The following is a 20,359-nucleotide window of genomic DNA, read 5'->3' on the forward strand; positions in this document are numbered from 1 at the left end:
TAGCATAGAGGGGGTAATTCAGACCTGATCGCACACTAGCTTTTTTTTTTGCTGCGCTGCGATCAGGTCAGAACTGCGTATGCGTATGCACCGCAATGTGCAGGCGCATCGCTCGGATACAAAGTGAATCATTGCTGTGCGATGGGTTTTATGAAGAATCCATATGCACAGCTGATCGCAAGGAGATTGACAGGAAGAAGACGTTTTTGGGTGTCAACTGACCGTTTTCTGGGAGTGGTTGGAAAAACGCAGGTGTGTCCAAGCGTTTGCAGGGCAGGTGTCTGACATCAATTCCTGGACTGGACAGGCTGAAGTGATCGCAGCGGCTGAGTAAGTCCTGGGCTACTCAGAAACTGCAAAAGATCTTTTTGTATTGCTCGGCTGCACATGCGTTCGCACACTTGCACAGCTTAAATACACTCCCCTGTAGGCGGCGACTATCTGATCACAGCGCTGCAAAAAACTGCTAGCAAGCGATCAGGTCTGAATCACCCCCATTGTTATATCACCAGTCAATGTATGCCTCCTCCCCAGCCATGATTGTTGTAGTAGGCGGATGTTAGACACTGTACTTAAAATAACACCGTCCATCTGTCCCAACTGATTGGAATTTGTCTGTTATATAAAATTAAAAAAACACTGTAATAAAGTACACTGGAAGACATGTTTTGTTCTTTGCACATCCTGGCTCCTCTCTCTAAGCATCAGATGTCATACACACATATGTCATGACTGGTCACATGCACAGTACTGCAGCACTGGAGACACAGGCATGCACGGAGCTGGCACCCAACAGCTGTCTAATCACTGACAGCCTGCTGGGAGAAATCATCCAGCTCTTGGACAAGGGTGGTCTATAGTTTGCCGGCTGTTGTGATCCCGGCGCACAGTATACCGGGTCCGGAATCCCGACAGCGGGCATACCGACACTTTAGCTCCCTCTTGGGGGTCCGCAACCCCCCTGGAGGGAGAAAAAAATTGTGTGGCATGCATAGCGCGCCACCGTGCCCACAGCGTGGCGAGAGCAGCGAGCCCGCAAGGGGCTTATTTGCGCTCACCATGCTGTCGGTATGCCGGTGTTCGGTATGCAGGTGGTCGGGATTCCGGCACCGGTATGCTGGTCGCCGGGAGCCCGGCCACCGGCATACAATACTACACCCCTTGGACAATGTTTGTGAAGCTTGTGGCAGGTCTCCTGGGACCAGCAGGACCCTAAGCAGCTGCTTTGGTTGCCTTGTGGTAACTCCTCCGCTGCTACTGTGTGGCGTAATTATGAAACAGGGGACTACATGCACTGTAATATGAATAAGATTGTGCTACTGTGTGGTGTTATTTGAATTGGAGGTACTATTGTGTGACCATGCCTCTTTCTTGTGAGACCACACCCCTTTTTGCAGCGCACGCTGTCCCTTTATGGGAGGGCGAGAATTATAATTTGCAGGAGAGCTCCAAACACCCTAGCACTGGCCCTGAATAGGGTATGCAGTCAACACCCCACATTTGTCATTAGCTTCCTGGAATGTGAGAGGTTACCTGGTAAAAATTTTTTTACAAACTTTCAAGTATTTGTGATTCCTCCAATATCTGGGATTCCTCCAGCATGCCATATCGCAAATGGATGACACAGGTGTATTTAGACTAAAATCCACCTGGGAGCACAAATTAAATATGAATAATATAGTATAAGTGAAAACAAAAACAAAAACATTTGAGTGACAAATTAAAGGTTTACTTTTAGTACTTAAATGTACAAACAATGGCCCTCATTCCGAGTTGTTCGCTCGCTAGCTGCTTTTAGCAGCATTGCACACGCTAAGCCGCCGCCCTCTGGGAGTGTATCTTAGCTTAGCAGAATTGCGAACGAAAGATTCGCAAAATTGCGAATAGAAATTTCTTAGCAGTTCTAAGTAGCTCCAGACTTACTCTGCCACCAGTGGCGTGCGGTGAGGTCAGTGGCTGGTGAGGCTCTACAGCCATAATGTCTGCCAAATCCTGCCGATGACCCCTACCGCCGCCGCTGCCCGCTATTGCCTCTGAGCCGCTGCCACTGCCAATGACTTACAAACTCGCCCACCATTAACTGACCCAGCCCTCCGCCACTAATTTGCATCTTAGTCCAATGCCGCCAATGCCCGCTGCCTGCCTGCTCCATCATACTTGTGATATATTGTAAATTTTTATAGAAAAAAAATGAGTGTCTGGGACTGGAAAGGGAGTGGGAGGAGGACATGAATGCAATTTTGTTGTCCAGGGCTTCCATTAACTTAATGGAAAAGGGTCTGAATGAGTTAAAAAAATGTACAAAAAAAAATGCGTGAGGCCCCCCCCCCCCTAAGTATAACCAGCCTCGGGCTCTTTGAGCCAGTCCTGGTTGTTTAAATTCAGGGGGGAAAATTGGACAGGGGTTCCCCGTATTTAGACAACCAGCACCGGGCTCTGAGTCCAGTCCTGGTTCCAAAAACATGGGGGACAAAAGATGTAGGGGTCCCCCATATTTTTAAAACCAGCACCGGGCTCCACTAGTTAGGGAGATAATGCCACAGCCGGGGGACACATTTATGGAGGTCCCTGCGGCCGTGGCATTACCCCCCTAACTAGTCACCCCTGGCCGGGGTTCCCTGGAAGAGTGGTGACCCCTTAAATCAAGGGGTCCCCCCCTCCAGGCACCCAAGGGCCAGGGGTGAAGCCCGAGGCTGTCCCCAGCACCCCTGGGCGGTGGGTGCCGGGCTGATAGCCAGAAGTGTTTAAAACAAAGGAATATTGTTTTTTGTTGTGGAACTACAAGGCCCAGCAAGCCTCCCCCACTTGCTGGTGCTTGGAGAACCTCAAGTACCAGCATGCGGGGAAATAACGGGCCCGCTGGTACCTGTAGTTCTACAACAACAACAAAAAAACAAATAAAAACACAACACACACACACCGTGAAAGTTAAAATGTATTAAAACACACTTACACACTCACACATACTTACCTACATCCCACGCAGATCACGTCCACTTGTCCATGTAGAATCCAATAGGGGCACCTGTAAAAATGAAAATTATACTTACAAACTTTGTTTTAATCCAGAGGAGGGGGGGGGGGGGGAGAGAGAGAGAGAGAGAGACAGCATATAGAGACGTGGGGCAGTAGGAAGGGCATAGAGACGCAGGGTGGTAGGGAGGGAATAGAAAGATGCAGGCGGCAGGGAGGGCATAGAGAGACGTGGGGCAGCAGGGAGGGCATAAAGAAACGCGGGGCGGCAGGGAGGGCATGGAGAAACGTGGGGCAGTAGGGAGGGCATAGAGACACGCGGGGCGGTAGGGAGGGCATGGAGAGACGTGGGGCGGTAGGGAAGGCATAGAGAGATGTGGAGCAGTAGGGAGGGCATAGAGAGATGCGGAGCAGTAGGGAGGGCATAGAGAGATGCGGGGCGGTAGGGAGGGCATAGAGATGCAGAGCGGTGGAGAAAGCATAGAAATCAGGGTGGTAGATAGGGCATAGAGACGCAGGGCAGTACTGAGGGAGAGACGCGGGGAAGTGGTGACACCCTGACCACGTGCACATCACTGGGTTGGGGTGGGGGCGTGTTACTATGTGTGCCCACCAGAGCTCTCTCCTGGCCAAAGCTTGCACCGGACACCGCACAGTGGAGCACTCACCCGTAAAATCTGTGCAGTGTCCAAACATCACCTCCCCGCAGCGGCACCCGCTCTGCCTGTTCCTTCTCCATCACTTATTCATCCAGGCACAGGCAGCAGGTCAGGTGCTGGGATGTGGAGTCCAGGGATCTGGGCGCGCCGGTGGCAGTGACATCACGCGCGGGGGAGAAGGCGCCAGGTCCCCATGAGTATGCGGCGCAGGGAAGGCTATGAAAGTCTTCCACTGCGCCGCTATCACAAACGGCCCGCGGCGCAGCAGTAGTTGTTACACTGGCGCCGCGGCCGGAGAGTGGGGGTGTTAATGCCGGAGGGGCAGGGGGCACAGACAGCAGGGCCTAGGAGACTGAGAGACGCAGACAGACAGAGTCAGACACACACACACACTGACTTAACTTACCAGACGCTGGCTGCTCCAGATGCTTCCACTTCTGTGCAGGTCACTTACATGTTCCCCCGTACAGCACTGGCAGTGACAGCCGGATATAGTTACTGTCAGTGCTGCCCAATCACAGTGCCCCTGCTGTTCTGCGGCACTTACACAGGTGCCGCTTGCATTACTTTTATCAATGGGCTTTTACAGCCCTTTGCTTGGCTCCGCCCCCTGTCCGCCCCCTGCTTCCGCCCACTTACAGTGCACAGCGGGAGGCACTGTTCTCGGTGCCGCACAAAAGCCTTTAAAGAGCAATTTTACATTTGAAAACATTAACATGATATAAAAAAGATACTTATGACACACATTATGTGTCATAACTATCTTCTTTGTATTCTTTTAATCAGGAATGACAGGGGAGGCACTGCCTCCCCTGCCTGCCCTGACTGCACGTCCCTGTCTGCCACTGCGATCAGTTCAGTCAGTTTCGTTCCTGGTTTGACGTCACAAACACACCCAGCGTTCGCCCAGGCGCTCCCCCGTTTCTCCAGCCACTCCCACGTTTTTCCCAGAAATGGCAGCGGTTTTTCACACACCCCCATAAAACGGCCAGTTTCCGCCCAGAAACACCCACTTCCTGTCAATCACACTCCGATCACCAGGACGAAGAAAAATCCTCGTAAAGCCGTGAGTAAAATACCTAACTTTTGAGTAAAATAACTAAGCGCATGCGCTCTGCGAACATTGCGCATGCGCAGTAAGCGACTAATCGCAATATAGAGAAAATCGGCAACGAGCGAACAACTCGGAATGAGGGCCAATGTACAGTGCACATACACATGCAAAGAATATAAATAATAAAATCTAAAATATACAACTGCTGTTATCATAGGCTAGCAGGATTGTTTGCGGGTCATGGACTTCGGCTGTAAAGATGTTGAGGTATGGATGGAGGTTTCCAAGATGCAGCAGGACAAGTAGGAGGGCCCGCAGGCTACTGTGGACTCTGCTCAGGTTACCCCTGGGGGGTCACGGAGCTTCAGGGAGGCTCCCCAAGCAATGCGGTTCGGGGTGCCTAGTCATTTGCAAGGGCCGGGGCCAGCTTTGCCTTCAATAACTCTGCGTGTCATGTTGGGCAATGGTGTCGTTTTGTTGTGGCAGGGCCCACCCTGCCTCCAACTGCTTTCGAGGTGGGCGCTCTGGCCCGAGAGCAGGCAATCCCGTTCCTGCCAATCCCGCGTCTTATAAGTAGGCTCCTACCCCAATACGGCTGGAGGCTATGTATAAATGGTTGTCTTGGTATGAGGATCAGGGTGTGGCGCGTTTCCTTATTGATAGATTTAGTTACGGTTTTCAGTTTCAGTTACCCATCCAGGGGGACATTCAAGTTGGATCATATAGGAACCTGCGGTCGGGCTGGTCCTTTCCTGGCGTACTGCGTGACAAGGTGGATAAGGAGATCCAACTTTGCAGCATAGCAGGTCTTTTTTCTCAGCCCCCGTCGGAGGATTTCATTATTTCTCCTATGGGCGTTGTTCCGAAAAAGTTCCCGGGTAAGTTTAGGCTCATTCAACATCTTTCTTACCCATCAGGGTGCTCCATTAACGATGCCATTTCCCTCAGAGCATTGTTTGGTGGGCTATCAGTCGTTTGATGATGCTCTGGATATGGTTCAGGCCTACGGTCCTGGGACCCTCATGGCTAAGATTGATGTTAAATCGGCTTTTCGACTGCTCCCACTTCACCCTGATTCATTTATGTTTTATGGGCTTCCGCATCGGGGACGAATATTTCATTGACAAGTGCTTGCCAATGGGGTGTCTGTTTCCTGTGCCTATTTTGAGAAGTTCAGCTCCTTTTTGTATTGGTGTGTGGAGTTTTTGTCGGGGGGTCGGGGTCTTGTGCATTACTTGGATGATTTCCTTTGCGTTGGCCCAGCGGGTTCCGTTCGTTGCTCCGAGCTCTTGTTTAGTTTGCAAGCCTTGTTTAATCAATTTGGAGTTCCGATCGCAGTGGAGAAAATGGAGGGCCCTGTTTCCTGTTTGTCCTATCTGGGGATCCAAATTGACACGGGATAAGGTAGAGAAGTTGTGCAAGTGCATTCTGTTGTGTGTTGCGGCGCGTAAGGTTATGCTTCTGCAGGCCCAATCACTTTTGGGCCTGTTGAATTTTGCCTGCAGAGTCATCCCTATGGGCAGACTCTTTTGTTGTAAATTGGAGCGGGCCACTGCTGGGGAAACTAGGTCTCATCACTTGATCAGGTTATCTTCAGAGATAAAGTGGGATCTGGCCGTTTGGGCTTTGTTTCTGGATGACTTTAATGTTGTTCAGATCTGGTTGGCTCCCATGGTCGATAATTCTAGCTTGCAGTTATTCACGGATGCAGCAGGGTTTGTGGGTTTGGCTGTTATCTGGCTGGTTCTTGGTGCACTGCCTCATGGCCACGGTGCTGGTTAAATAGGGGTTTAAGTAAAGATCTTTTGCTGTTGGAGCTCTTTCCTATCATGGTGGCTATGGAAGTTTGGTGCGGACAGTTTCGCTATTGCAGTATCCTGTTCAGGTGTGATAATCTGGGTGTGGTGCACGCGATCAATAATCAGCCATCCAAATCATTGCTGGTATTGCTCATATTGACACAGTTACCGCTGCAATGCTTGCGTTACAATGTGCTCTTTCGAGAACAGCATGTCCCCAGTGTGGATAATGGCATGGACAATGTGTTATCTTGTGCCAATGGGAAAAGTTTTGTGCACTTGTGCCACTTGCTGATATTGTTGGGGTTCTATGCCCCCCCTTATGTTTGGCAGGATATCGAGCTGGATTGAAGGGGTTAGCAGAGCATTCCATTGCCCCGAATACACTTTGGGCATATCGTCAGGCTTGGACAGAATAGGTAGCTTTCTCCGATGGCCAGGAGCTTTAAGGTAAGAGCAGGCATCATTGGATGCTTTCTTTTATTTGGCAGCTCTTTGTTTCTGGGAGATCCAGAGCGGTAGCCTCCCGTTACCTGGCCGGCATTTCTTTTTTTGCGAAGCTTAAAGGGGCTCCAGATAATACAAAGCTTTTTGATTACGAAAGCCATGAAAGGTTGGGTGCAGGTGGTTTTTGCTCCTCTCATGCGTCGCTTCTCCCCGCAGTACTGGGTGCAGTTGAGAACATAGCCGACTCGGCTTTAGAGTCCCTGCTGTTTCGTTTGGATTTTTCTATGGCTTACCATGGCGCTTTTCAGGTTTCAGAGCTGGTTGCACCCTCCAAGAAGTTGGATGCGGTTTTGCTTCGTTCAGACGTCCGAATGGATGATAGGTCCCACTGGTGTAGGATTCGCCGGTCTAAGATGGATCAGATGTCTCAAGGGCAATGAGTTTCCTTGGGTCCCTCATTTTCCTTGAGCATCTGTCCAGTGTCTCTGGCTGTTCATTATGCCTCGGTCAGGCCTTCCTCGGAGGGTTCTTGGTTGTTGCACTGTGACGGCTCGCCTCTAACTAAATATCAGTTTAGTTGGATGCTGCATCGCTGCCTTTCCAGTGTTGGCCTTTCCCCTTGCGACGTTGGTACTCAATGCTTTAGTATAGGTGCGGCCACGGTGGTGGCGGCGGCAGGTTTGCCCGTCGGTAACATCAAAGTTTTGGGTCATTGGAGGTCTACCAGTTATAAGCGTTATATTAGACCTAATCTTTTGTGTTGATGTTTACTGTGGGTTAAGTTGTATATGTCATGATTTGGTTGTTATGGTCTGTGTTTGCCTTCCCCTGTCCAACCTACTCGGGGATTAGGTTGACAGCAGTGTGTCCAGAGTTTTTGATGATTTTTTACCTGAACCGAAGGACTTAATTTGGCTTCTTCATTCTAATTCGGCTAATTGGCTCCAATTATATGTCCCTCAGCAGGTTTTACGTTTTTTCCTCCGGTTGAGTTTTGTCTGTGTGCTCCCATAAGGCTGAGTGTTAAGTTGGTACAGTTGTACGGGTTGGCGTAGAAGTTAGATGTTCTTTCTTGGCCACCATTATTTAGGGGTCTATTTACTAAGCCTTGGATAGAGATAAAGTCACTGGGGATAAAGTGCCAGCCAATCGTCTCCTAACTGCTATGCCACAGGCTGTGTTTGAAAAATGACAGTTAGGAGCCGATTGGCTGGCACTTTAGCTCCAGCGACTTTATCTCCATCCAAGGATTAGTAAATAGACCCCTAAACCTTTTATTCCAGCCATTTAAGTCAGAATTTATTGAATAAATCAGCTAACAATTTCTGCCAAATCTAAGTCTCCGCGTTTTTATTTTCGAATTAAGTTAAGTGTTAAGGGTTTATTCATGCACATGGTCATCCATCAGGTGTTAGGATGTTTAATTGGTCTCAGTATTATCAGAGTGACCCTGATAGAGTCACTGGGAGACCCACCTAAAGGGCCGCGACCTGCACACCGGATACAGCAAAGCTCAAACCCCCTTGCGGAGGTCCCTGGAGAAGACCACTGGTGTGTTTAGACTCAATGCCTCTGGATTGGGTATTATCCAACTCCCCAGTGCCTGCCGGAAATCTCAAACCCAGAGTACTCCCTGTGCCAATGCTGTCTCAGCTCTTATTACCAAATCATCTACCAGTCTTATTCAATACCACAGCCATGAATCTCCTTATGCCAGCATATGCACAGTAACTATATCAGACCCTTCAGATTTCAGACCCCAATTTCCACCAATGGCCCACTCAAGTTCCATTCAGGAACACAAAACATCACAGACCTGACACTAGTATTAACATAATTTTATTACAAAAATCTACAACTTACGGTTATTTTTGGAACAAATATTAACCAGTTAAATTGCTTATATACAGTATAGACCCCATGATTTGCAGTTTTATGAGGTGTGGACTCCAAGGACGCAGTATTGGATCTTCCTCGGCATCATCTGGCAGCTTGCGGCACCTCCCAACAGAGATTCAACAGTGATCCCTGGCCTCTTCCCTCCCCATAAATGGAGGTGACAAACTTCCATTTTCACAAACGAAGCCCATTGCCGATCACTGACAGTCTTATGCTGTCCCTGCATCCTGTGTCACAGGACCCGTTTGCGCACATGCAGAATATAGTACTGCACATGCGCAAAGTACTGAACATTGGTACTTTGCGCATCAGGCTGCACCTCCAACCACATCTGAATGAGGGCCACTGTCCTCTTTGTAACCCCTCCCTTAATACTGTAGACAGGGGGATACTTGAGTATTATACTAAGGGATGATTACCTGACAATAGTGCCTCCACTCAAGCTATATGTAGTGATCAACTACAGTTAAGGCTTGCTTGAGAAAGCCTGATATTTATTTGGTGATTGATTCCTTTATGACTATAATAAACTATAATAAATACCTGTTTTTCTTCCTCTCCTAGGCCCTTCGGATCGACTTCCAGGCCAAACACATATGGTATGTATAGTACAACACTTTAATGCTTATTACTAAATAGTTTGAGGATACATCAACAGTTCACCAATTACATATGCACATTGAAATTACTAAACCCTAATAACCCCCCCTTTTATCCCAGGCCTATATACAGTACCTGCATGCAATACAAAAAATAACAGTTCTTTGGAATAACACCTATAGGTGTTAGAGTGACCCGGGTACTCTTAGTGTGATAGTGCACTTTAAGGGCCCATAAAATATAGTAAATAACGACATTTATACAGAATATCTTACACCATCCTTTAGCAATAATATTCAGGTTTCCTTCTCCCCTCAGTAAATACAATATGTATCTCTGCCTTTGTTTTGTAACAATTTCCGTCTTATGTAATGCTACTTATGTTTCCTTTCCCTGATACAAGAAAGTATCTTTTCCTAGTATAAATGTAACAGTCTTTCTCTCAATAAAAGGATAACTGCAGCTGTACTGTTCTGTAAAGAGCTGTTTAGAAAGGTGATGTATCCAAATGTGTGTAACAGTGTTTCCCTAAAGTAGCTGTAGTCTATTGTGCTCCAAACAAATAAATCCCCTCTAACCCTACAGGTTTGAGGTTTAATTACTGTCTTTGGGCAACATCCTGGTTGAAAATACTAAGTGGAGTGCGCTCACAGTCTCTGTTCGCTCAAGTCCTTCGGATTTGCATTTTAATTTATTTTACTTTTGTAGACAGTCTCATCTTATCACTTTCCAACTGATTCACAGCGCAGCTAAATCATTTAACAGCAGATTATTCAAGTAGATGACACAAGAGATTGAGTTAATTCTATGCTGTTAATGGACTCTTCCCTCCTCAGTTGCCTCTACGCTATAATAGCGCTGTAATGTCCGTACCTCTGGCCTTACTAACCTCTTAAGCAGACACACACATTGCCTATGTAGCTTTTAAAGATTTACATTTAGTGCAGTATAAATTCACTGTCTCACCTCCAAGCATGTCCTGAATTGATGCAAAGGGTTACATGTAGCTGGTTACTTCAAATGTATAATACTATCACAGATCAGTTTCTCTGCACTTTCTATAGTTGGACAGTAATCCCGGTTACTTCCTATGCTCCCTCTGCCTCTTTACATTGACAATGCACATTAGTGTTATCAGTCTCTGGACTGTTAGTTTCTTTCTTCTATAACCCCAGTCTAAGCACAGCTAACTATCCTCCATGGTTTGTATGACTTTATACAGCATGAATGATAATTTACCCACGTCCACTTCTTAACTGCGCTGCTGCAAAGCGCTCCCCCGGCTCCTCCCACGTGGGCGTTGCTCTTGCACCAATTGTGTGAGCATCAACTCTGGGACCCTGTCTTTGAGTCACTCCTAATGTCCCTATCTTATCTTGGGTCCTGCTGACTCCTGAATATATATGTATATATCCCTTATATTCACCTTGTCTCCTTTAACGCTAGAAGTAGAGATGTATCTGCACACACACAATTAATTAAATAAGAATTTGGAACATAAGTTCCACAAGAAACCCCTATAATTTATTGGTAATTACCATTCCTTGTAGGGGTGCTACCAACTACAGCTATGATATATGTAGACAAGAAAAGAGAAGGAAAAAGACTGTACTATTGGTGCACACACTGAGGAGTGATTTAATTATCACTTCTCCTAAAAAACGTAACTTTTATTATTGTTATTATAAGAATGATGTGAAATATCTTTATTTGGACTGCAAGTTGAGGCGAAACATAGAGGTTAAAATTATTGACATAGACAAAACATACAAAGGTGCAATGAAAGTAATAAATGTGAATAAAGATTAAAAATGTGTGTCAGCGTGTTTTATTCTATTGTCCTAACAATATGGTATGTATCCTACGTTGAGCCAGTAATTCATTTTTTACTTCTAATTCATCCACGCTATATCTGCCAATGTTAATCTCACTCTTTAATGATAAACAATACTTTTATAGGAACTATATTCCTGTACATTCTCATAGGATATATTGGTGGGACATTGGCAATTAGTATGTATGAGTCTTGAATTCCTATGGTATAGGTGGTGTGTTGGGGAGTATAGGTCTTATTAATATTACAATGATGATTCAAAATTATATATTGAATTCAGACCAAAACATATAAATCAATTATTGCTGCATCTGATTTGAATAGAGGACACTTTAACCACATGTTAATTTGTCATGCAGGTCATTTGCAATATTCGGTAATCATACTATTGCACTGAGGGATGTTGTTGTAGTGAATATAGTGAACATAATACACCGTCCCCCAAAAAATAATATATATATATATATATATATATATATATATATATATATATCTCCAATACAGGTGATGCACTAGATCAGGTTCAGTTGTATAATACACCTTAGAGGATATATATCTCTCTTGATATTCGATGTTAGTACAAGTTTGATATGTGATAGGATAATTTGGTGTTCACAAATAATTGTCCTTAGAGGGGAAGCATCCTCATTATTTAGGACTGGTGGCACCTTCTCAGCTAATCACATTCAGATCCGTACATGTAAACGTAGTTAATACACTTCAGTTTACATATGGTAAAACCTCATTATGGGGTGTATTACTGGATCAATAAATTATGCACCACCCTTATATATCCAGAGTCTATTAATATAGGAACGGTTTTTATTTAATCTGCATATTTCATAGATAATATAAGTTTAAGTATTTATTTCGTTCTTATAGTTCACTATTAACACTTCTCAGCTATATACTCATAGCTTTGTGATTAGCTGTGATTTAACCTCTATGTTTCGCCTCAACTTGCAGTCCAAATAAAGATATTTCACATCATTCTTATGATAACAATAATAAAAGTTAAGTTTTAAAGGAGAAGTGATAATTAAATCACTCCTCAGTGTGTGCCCCAATAGTACAGTATTTTTGCTTCTCTTTTCTCTCCTTTAACGCTACAATGAGGTAGCTCTGGTTCTCCTTCTCCTTTACAAAAATTAAAGTAATGCCATTTACAAATTTGGAGCTCTTAACGGTGGATGTGGAATATTTACTCCAATAATTACATACACACAGTACCTCCCTACTGCTCCTTGGCTCTATAATAATGTCTTATGTGACACTGTTATTATGCGTCACTATCAGTTATGGCTACAGTGACCTGCTATCTTCCTTATGCTTAATACCCACTGTTACCGAATCCTCATTAGCTGCTGCCCAGTGGTGATCGTCTTAATCCCAGTCTATGCTTGGCTGAATGTTCAATAGCCTCCCATTACTTGTCGTGCTAAGTGTAGTGTAAATGGCTGGTTATACACTTACTCCGTCCTGCAGCAGCGCTGGTGTGAGGTGTTCTTGCCAGTGATATGCGCCGCCCCTCTGCAGCTTACTGGAGCCTTGCCTTAGGACACCGCCTCCAGTGACGTGCGGTGGGGTGAGGCTGGTGAGGCAGAGCCTTTCTGTCATACTAACGTTTGTGCCAGAGTTTTGACTGTATAAAGTATATGAAAAATACAAAGAATATGCTAAAAATATCTTCTTTGCATTATTCTAATATTTTTTATAGCCAAAACTCTGGAGTAAAAAGTCTATGGCAGGTGAGGCAGTGCCTCACCTGGCTAACTTTTCCGCACATCTCTGATCAAAACTCACCAAATTTCCAGGAGTTTATACTGCTGCACCTGTGTATAATGCCCAGATGTACCCTTTGGCTCATATATTGCATGTAAATCTGGCTCAGGTGCTAGCCAGTGACTACCGAGTTATTTAGCTCACCGCACGTCCCTGAGTCCGCCTCTGATGAGAAGTCTTAAGGAGGGGGCCACTGATGTCTCAGCTGCCACGGCGCCGCATTCCTTCTACTGCTTCTCCCGCTGCCTTTTACCTGCGGCCGCCCACCTGGACGTCACGGCCGCTCTGGTAGCAGCGTCGCTTCAGCGACGCGGTACTTCTCCCTTCTCCGCCGGCACTGGGGGCACAGAGGACAGGTACACCACCTCAGCGGTCACTTCTGCCTCCGCTGCCCGCTCCTGGCACGCCTCCGCTCTCCGCCCGGCTAGCTCTGTGTGGCAACGCTGCCCCTAGTCTCAACCGCTGCTGTGTAGTTTACAGCAAGTTTACAGCTCTTAGCAGTGGTGAGCATCAGGGTGCGTGTGCTAACAGAGGGATCTGCAGACTGCCTGATTGCCAGCGGGGAGCTCTATTCCCCTCCAGACCCCCGGCTCGTGCGGCTCCCTTCCCGAAGCCGCGCGCTGTTCCCCCCAAGTCAGTAGCTAATATAGCGCTCGCGTGGGTGCTCAGGCGCTCGTGACCCCTCTAGACTTTTCTGTCAGAGCTGTCAGTGCGAGACATAATGATAACTGACAGCGGCGGCTGCGCCCACATAGCCCCCCCCGTCTGTTTTCCATTGTACTGCTCTACTATAGGCTACAATGTCAAGCACCTGCATTCCTACCACATTAACTGTATAATTTAATAAATTATAAATATGTTATCCCCTCAAATCTATCTACATACACATATATTTACATGTTTATACATGCCCACATGAATATATAAACCCATCAAGCAAAGCACTATCGCATTTTCCCTTTTAGTATAATTTACACATAAATATATATATATATATATATATATATATATATAGAAGCGGAATATAAGCAGCACTCACCAGACTGTAGAACTTAGTTAAAATGTCCTTTATTAGGGTCCTACGTTTCGGGGACAATCCCCCGTCGTCAGGGACAGCTTGAATACAACAGTGCACAACACATACATATAAATACCCACACCAATTAACAAAGACTGGTTACAGGTGTACTCACCCGGCCGGCGCCGCCCGCCCGATTCACGGAGCCCGCGTCTGAACTCAGTGTCGCGGGATCCGTGACATCATCGCGCCGCGTCTACCGGCAGGAGAGTCCCGGTCGCCTAGCAACCTTCTGAACTTCACAAAAAAGAATACATACAGAAATGTTACAATCTCTGTTGCACATATTTCAAGCAGCATTATTACTACTGATGTATTATCTTGTCGATATATGGTTACTAATTCATAGTATCATAGCGCTACAGTATCACTACAATATCGGAAGCTAACCATACCTAATAATTCAAATATTGTTACAATTTATTTCATTAATAATAGGCTACCAAAGAATGCTACAGTCTTACTTAACATGCTGAACTCACAAAAAACATTGTAGTCCCAAGGATTCATTTAGACCTTTTGGTGATATTGTATCTAAAGTATGGATCCACCAACATTCTTTTTGTAGGAGCAACTTGGCACGATTGCCCCCTCGTATTTTGAACGGAATATGGTCTATAATAATAGCGCGAATACTAGCGACACTATGTCTTGCCTGTATAAAATGTCTAGCTACAGGTTGTTCACTTTTTCCCATTTCTAATGCATGTCTGATTGCAGTTCTGTGTTGAGCCATGCGTTCTTTAAATTGTCGCTGTGTCTTACCTATATATGCCAACCCACAAGGGCAGGTTAGCATATACACGACAAACATGGTACTACAAGTCAGCGCATATCTAATTGAAAATCTTTTACCTGTATGGGGATGTCCAAATGTACTTCCCGCTAGGAGTGCCCTGCATGTTACGCATCCCAGGCATTTATAACAGCCATTTTTTCTAGTTAGAAAATGTTCTGGCTGTTTCTTACCCATATCTGTAATGTCTAATTTGACAAGGCGGTCTTTAAGGTTTCTACCTCTTCTGAAACTAGGCATTAATTTAGATTTTTCCAATAATGGTAAGTCTATTAATGGTAAGTAATATTAAATGTTCATGTACGACTTGTCAATTTTTAATACCAGGGGATACCTTTAACCATCCTTCATCTGGAAAAACTTACCAGATCAGACATCAACTTACCTTTAACACTAAATTTGTAATTTATCAGATTTTGTGCCCATGCGCTAAAAGCTATATAGGTAAGACTGAGCGTACTTTCAAAGAGTGGATGGCGGCCCATCGGTATTCTATTCGGATGGCTATTGCTAAGGGTGATAATGAACAGCCTGTTGCTAGGCACTTTAGCAGGGCGGCGCATCCATAAACATTGCGGTACAGAATGATTGATCACATACCAGAGGTTGGAATAGACCTCTTTAATTACTGCAGCGTGAGTTTGAATGGTTATTCAGACTGGGCACAATGAGGTCTAAGGGTCTCAATGCACAGCTCGGTTTAAACGGCTTTCTATGAATAGAAGTACTTGAGCACTAATGTGATCTATTGTGGAGTAGGTGTATGTGTTTAGGATCTTTAATTTAGGAATAGTGATGTCCGCTAATGTTTTGTACATTTGGATCAGTCTATGAATATGATCCCTAAGGGTCTCAATTAGAGATGTGCAGCGGGCATTTTTCTTGTTTTGGATTTGGGTCCGCGGTCGTATTTTGGTTTCAGACACATTTTGGCAAAACCACCAATTCGGGTTTTGGATTCAGATGTGTTTTGGATTCGGGTGATTTAAAAAAAAACTCAAAAACAGCTAAAATCATAGAATTTGGGGGAAATTTTGATCCTATAGTGTTATTAACCTCAATAACCATAATTTCCACTCATTTCCAGTCTATTCTGAACACCTCACAATATTATTTTTAGTCCTAAAATTTGCACCGAGGTCACTGGATGACTAAGCTAAGCGACCCAAGTGGGCGACACAAACACCTGGCCCATCTAGTAGTGGCACTGCAGTGTCAGACAGGATGGCACTTAAAAAAATAGTCCCCAAACAGCACATGAGGCAAAGATACATAAAAAAGAGGTGCAAGATGGAATTGTCCTTGGGCCCTCCCACTCACCCTTATGTTGTATAAACAGGACATGCACACTTTTAACAAACCAATATTTTCAGCGACAGGGTCTACCACACGACTGTGGCTGAAATGACTGGTTAGTTTCGGTCCCCACCAAAAAAGAAGCAATCAATCTCTCCTTGCACAAACTGGCTCTACAGAGTTAAGATGTCCACCTCATCCTCATCCTCTGATTCCTCACCCCTTTCACTGTGTACATCCTCCTCCACACAGAGTATTAATTCGTCCCCACTGGAATCCACCATCACAGGTCCCTGTGTACTTTCTGGAGGCAATTGCTGGAAAATGTCGGAGGAATTTATAATTCATTTTGATGAACATCATCTTCTCCACATTTTCTGTTGCTTAAGATGGAGAGAAAACCGTTTTAAGGCTGTTTTGCCAGTGTGGGTACTGTGTACTGAGACGCAGCTGTGTACTATGTCTGGAGACACATTCCACCCCGGTTAGAAGCCGTGTTTCTCCGTACCCTCATGCCACCATAATGGCTGGTGACCCGCTAGTCGGGATCTCCAAAGCTATTGCTGGTATGTCTACGTATCTTCCTTCTGCAACTCCCCCAGCCAGGAGAGCTTATTGAGCTTCAAATTTACAGTCCTTTCGGACAGCCAAGTTTAAGGGAAAATCCAGAGGTGGTTCCTCAGCCTCTAGAGGCGCAAGAGGTAAACCACGCAAACCAGCACCAGGTGTTCAGGAACAGAGCTCAGGTCTGTCAGGTGGGAGCCCGAATGCAATTCTTCATTCACATCTAGTCAAGTTCGTGCCAGGATCCCTGTGTAATAGATCTCATTTCCCAGGGCTACAGACTGGAGTTCCAAGAGCTCCTACCTCACAGATTCTTCAAATCAGGCTTACCAGCTTCACAAAAGGCAAGTATAACTTTATAGCATGCCATCCAAAAACTGGTACAGACTCAAGTCATTGTTCCAGTTCCACCTCATCTACACAACAAGGGGTACTATTCCAACTTGTTTGTAGTACCAAAACCGGATGGTTTGGTATTACCAATTCTGAACCTCAAGTCCTTGAACCCTTTCTTAAAAGTGTTCAAGTTCAAGATGGAGTCTGAGAGCGGTGATCTCAGGTCTGGAGGAAGGGGAATTCCTAGTGTCTCTGGATATCAAGAATGCGTACCTTCACATTCCGATCTGGCCGCCTCACCAGGCTTATCTACGGTTTGCACTACAGGACTGTCACTACCAGTTCCAGGCCCTGTCATTTGGTCTCTCCACGGCACCGAGGGTGTTCACCAAGGTGATGGCAGAGATGATGTTTATACTCCGCAAGCAGAGAGTGAACATAATTCCGTACCTGGACGATCTTCTGATAAAGGCGACGTCCAGGGAGAGGTTGGTGGACAGCATTGGCCTCTCAACCAAACTTCTCCAGGATCACGGGTGGATTCTGAACCTTCCGAAATCTCACCTAAAGCCAACACGGAGACTCCCATTGCTGGGGGAATGATACTGGACACGGAGTCACAGAAAGTGTTCCTTCCATTGGAAAAGGCATTGGTAATCCAGTCGATGGTTCGAGATGTCCTGAAGCCAACCCGGATATTGGTGCATCTATGCATTCACCTTCTGGGTAAAATGGTGGCCTCTTATGAGGTGCTTCAATACAGAAGGTTTCACGCAAGACCCTTCCAGCTCGATCTGTTGGACAAATGGTCTGGATTGCATCTTCACATGCACCAGAGGATTCGTCTGTCACCAAAAGCAAGGATCTCCCTTCTGTGGTGGCTACAGACCTCTCACCTCATCGATGGTCAGAGGTTCGGAATTCAGGACTGGATCCTGTTAACCACAGATGCAAGCCTCCGAGGTTGGGAAGCAGTCACCCAGAGGGTGCAGTTTCAAGGAAGATGATCAAGTCAGGAAGTTGTCCTACCAATCAACATTCTAAAACTCAGGGCCATATACAACGCCCTTCTGCAGGCCTCTTATCTTCTTCAGGACTGGGCCCGACAGTGACGTACATAAACCAACAGGGCGGTACGAAAAGCAGAGCAGCAATGTCAGAGGTGTCAAGAATTCTCCTCTGGGCAGAAAATAATTCTGTGGCGTTTCTCAGCGGTCTTCATTTCGGGAGTAGACAACTGGGAAGCAGACTTCCTCAGCAGACATAACCAGCACCCGGGGGAGTGGGGCCTTCACCCGAAAGTGTTCAGGTGCTTGACACATCAGTGGGGATATCCACAAATCGACATGATGGACTCTCGTCTCAACAAGAATCTCAAGCGGTATTGTTCCAGGTTGAGAGACCCACAGGCAGTGGCGGTTGATGCTCTGATGACTCCATGGGTCTATCAGATGGTGTACATGTTTCCTCCACTTCCTCTGATCCCGAGAATTCTCAAAAGAATAAAAAGGGAAAAGGTTCAAGCAATGCTCATTGCTCCGGACTAACCAAGAAGGGCCAGGTACGCGGACCTTCTTGAGATGCTTCTCGAGGATCCGTGGCCTCTACCTCTTCGTGATGATCTTCTGCAACAGGGCCAGTTCATCTATCAGGCCTTACTGCGGCTATGTTTGATGGCATGGAAGTTGAACGGCTGATTCTAGCCAGAAGAGGGATCCCTAATAAAATTATCCCAACTATGATCCTAGCCAGTGATAATGTCAATTATTATCTTCAAACATAAAGCTATACACTATTTCCGTGGAGCCGCTATGGCCGCTAGACCACGTGCACGTGCTACGCACTTTGTATGCTATTTGCGTACAGAGTCCCGCACGTGGTACGCACTTGGTGTACACACACTGCGCTGAGTGTACGGAATACACACAGCGGGCGCACACACAGTTGATAACCTTTAAACCTTGTTAATAAAACACAGTAAGAATATGCTTATCCTCTAAACCTTAGTAGTCAAATACTGTAATGATGTAACGCTTAAAAACCTTAACAATGTGTAGGCTGTTTGAGCGATTGAGACGCTAAGAGAGCCCTTTGCAGGAAAGTGAAAACACAACACACGGGTTTGGTTACAACCACAGCAGCTCTAACACCGCCGTGGATTATTCAGAGAAAAAGGGGAAAACAGTACAAGTTATACACTACAAGCTAACACAGACATCTAACATAATAACAGAGAATAAGACGAACAATGGCTACAGAGAATATACATACGTGGGGAATCTTTTGAAAGCGTGACCTGGAATCCAGTCCTCAGCTAATCAGGTAGAAAGCCTTCAGAGACATGAGGCTGGCCAGGCAACAGTGGTCTTTATATACACAACATACATTCACAATACAATGGTACCTGTAATCTCATTGTTCATTGGACACAGGGATGTGTCTCTACATTACAGCAAAAGTCATAGGTGGATTTGAACAGGTGGGCTGTGTCTTTCCCCAACTGCTCTTGTGGGTGGTATCCTCAGGATTCCCGCCGCATGTGTAATTTACAGCAAATACAGTTAATGTTCATAATCTACTTCTGTACATAACTATACACAGGAGCGAGCGATCCTTTCCTAACTATCATCGGAATGTTATTCTTAAAATACCCTACAGCTGGATACTAGACACCACCTTTCAACCTTTATCTGACCCTTCCTATCATGCAAAGAGGAATCCCTCTGTCCAGGAACAGTTTAAACTAATCACACTCACTGACATGGTCTAGGGGAATATTAATTACAAAATGCACTATTTGGGTTAAATATGCTATGATCGAGTCGCACGCTACATGCTCACAAACTCCGCTGTAAATACACATCTTATGCGCACGAGACGCTGGAGCGTCCCCTACGCAACTTGCGGGTATGTGTACGCATGGGGGAACAGGTGCACGAGCAGCATGCATGTGCATGAGGGGTTAGTACAAGGGGTATGCATCATGATATTTTTCGACTTTGACAGTCCACCCTTTGGCAGTCAACAATAACTGCCACTATCCAAACAATTTAGCAGAAAAATATACAATACAATGAAATACCTATAAATGATTGGGTGGAGGGAGGAGAGGAGAAGGTGGGAAATGTATGACCTAGTGGGATAGTAAAAGCATGTATGTATGAAATTCATGTCTGAGGGGTCATGTATCATCGTGCCGTACATGTTCTAGATAAGCTTCGAGGTATTGCGAAGTATACATT

The 20,359-nt window shown here is 45.6% G+C and overlaps 1 protein-coding gene across 1 annotated transcript in view; it reads left to right on the forward strand.

Annotated features, from left to right (window-relative positions):
• The first annotated feature begins 9,397 nt into the window (after nucleotides 1–9,397).
• Nucleotides 9,398–20,359, forward strand: part of LOC134945127 (hemoglobin subunit alpha-1-like) — a 155,001-nt gene continuing 144,039 nt past the window's right edge. Inside the window, exon 1 of the mRNA XM_063934212.1 lies at nucleotides 9,398–9,430. The gene's annotated coding sequence lies outside the window, so the exon portion shown is untranslated. The remainder of the gene's footprint in view (nucleotides 9,431–20,359) is intronic.

The sequence above is a fragment of the Pseudophryne corroboree genome, chromosome 7 (assembly GCF_028390025.1).
Source record: "Pseudophryne corroboree isolate aPseCor3 chromosome 7, aPseCor3.hap2, whole genome shotgun sequence".
Lineage (NCBI taxonomy): Eukaryota > Metazoa > Chordata > Amphibia > Anura > Myobatrachidae > Pseudophryne > Pseudophryne corroboree.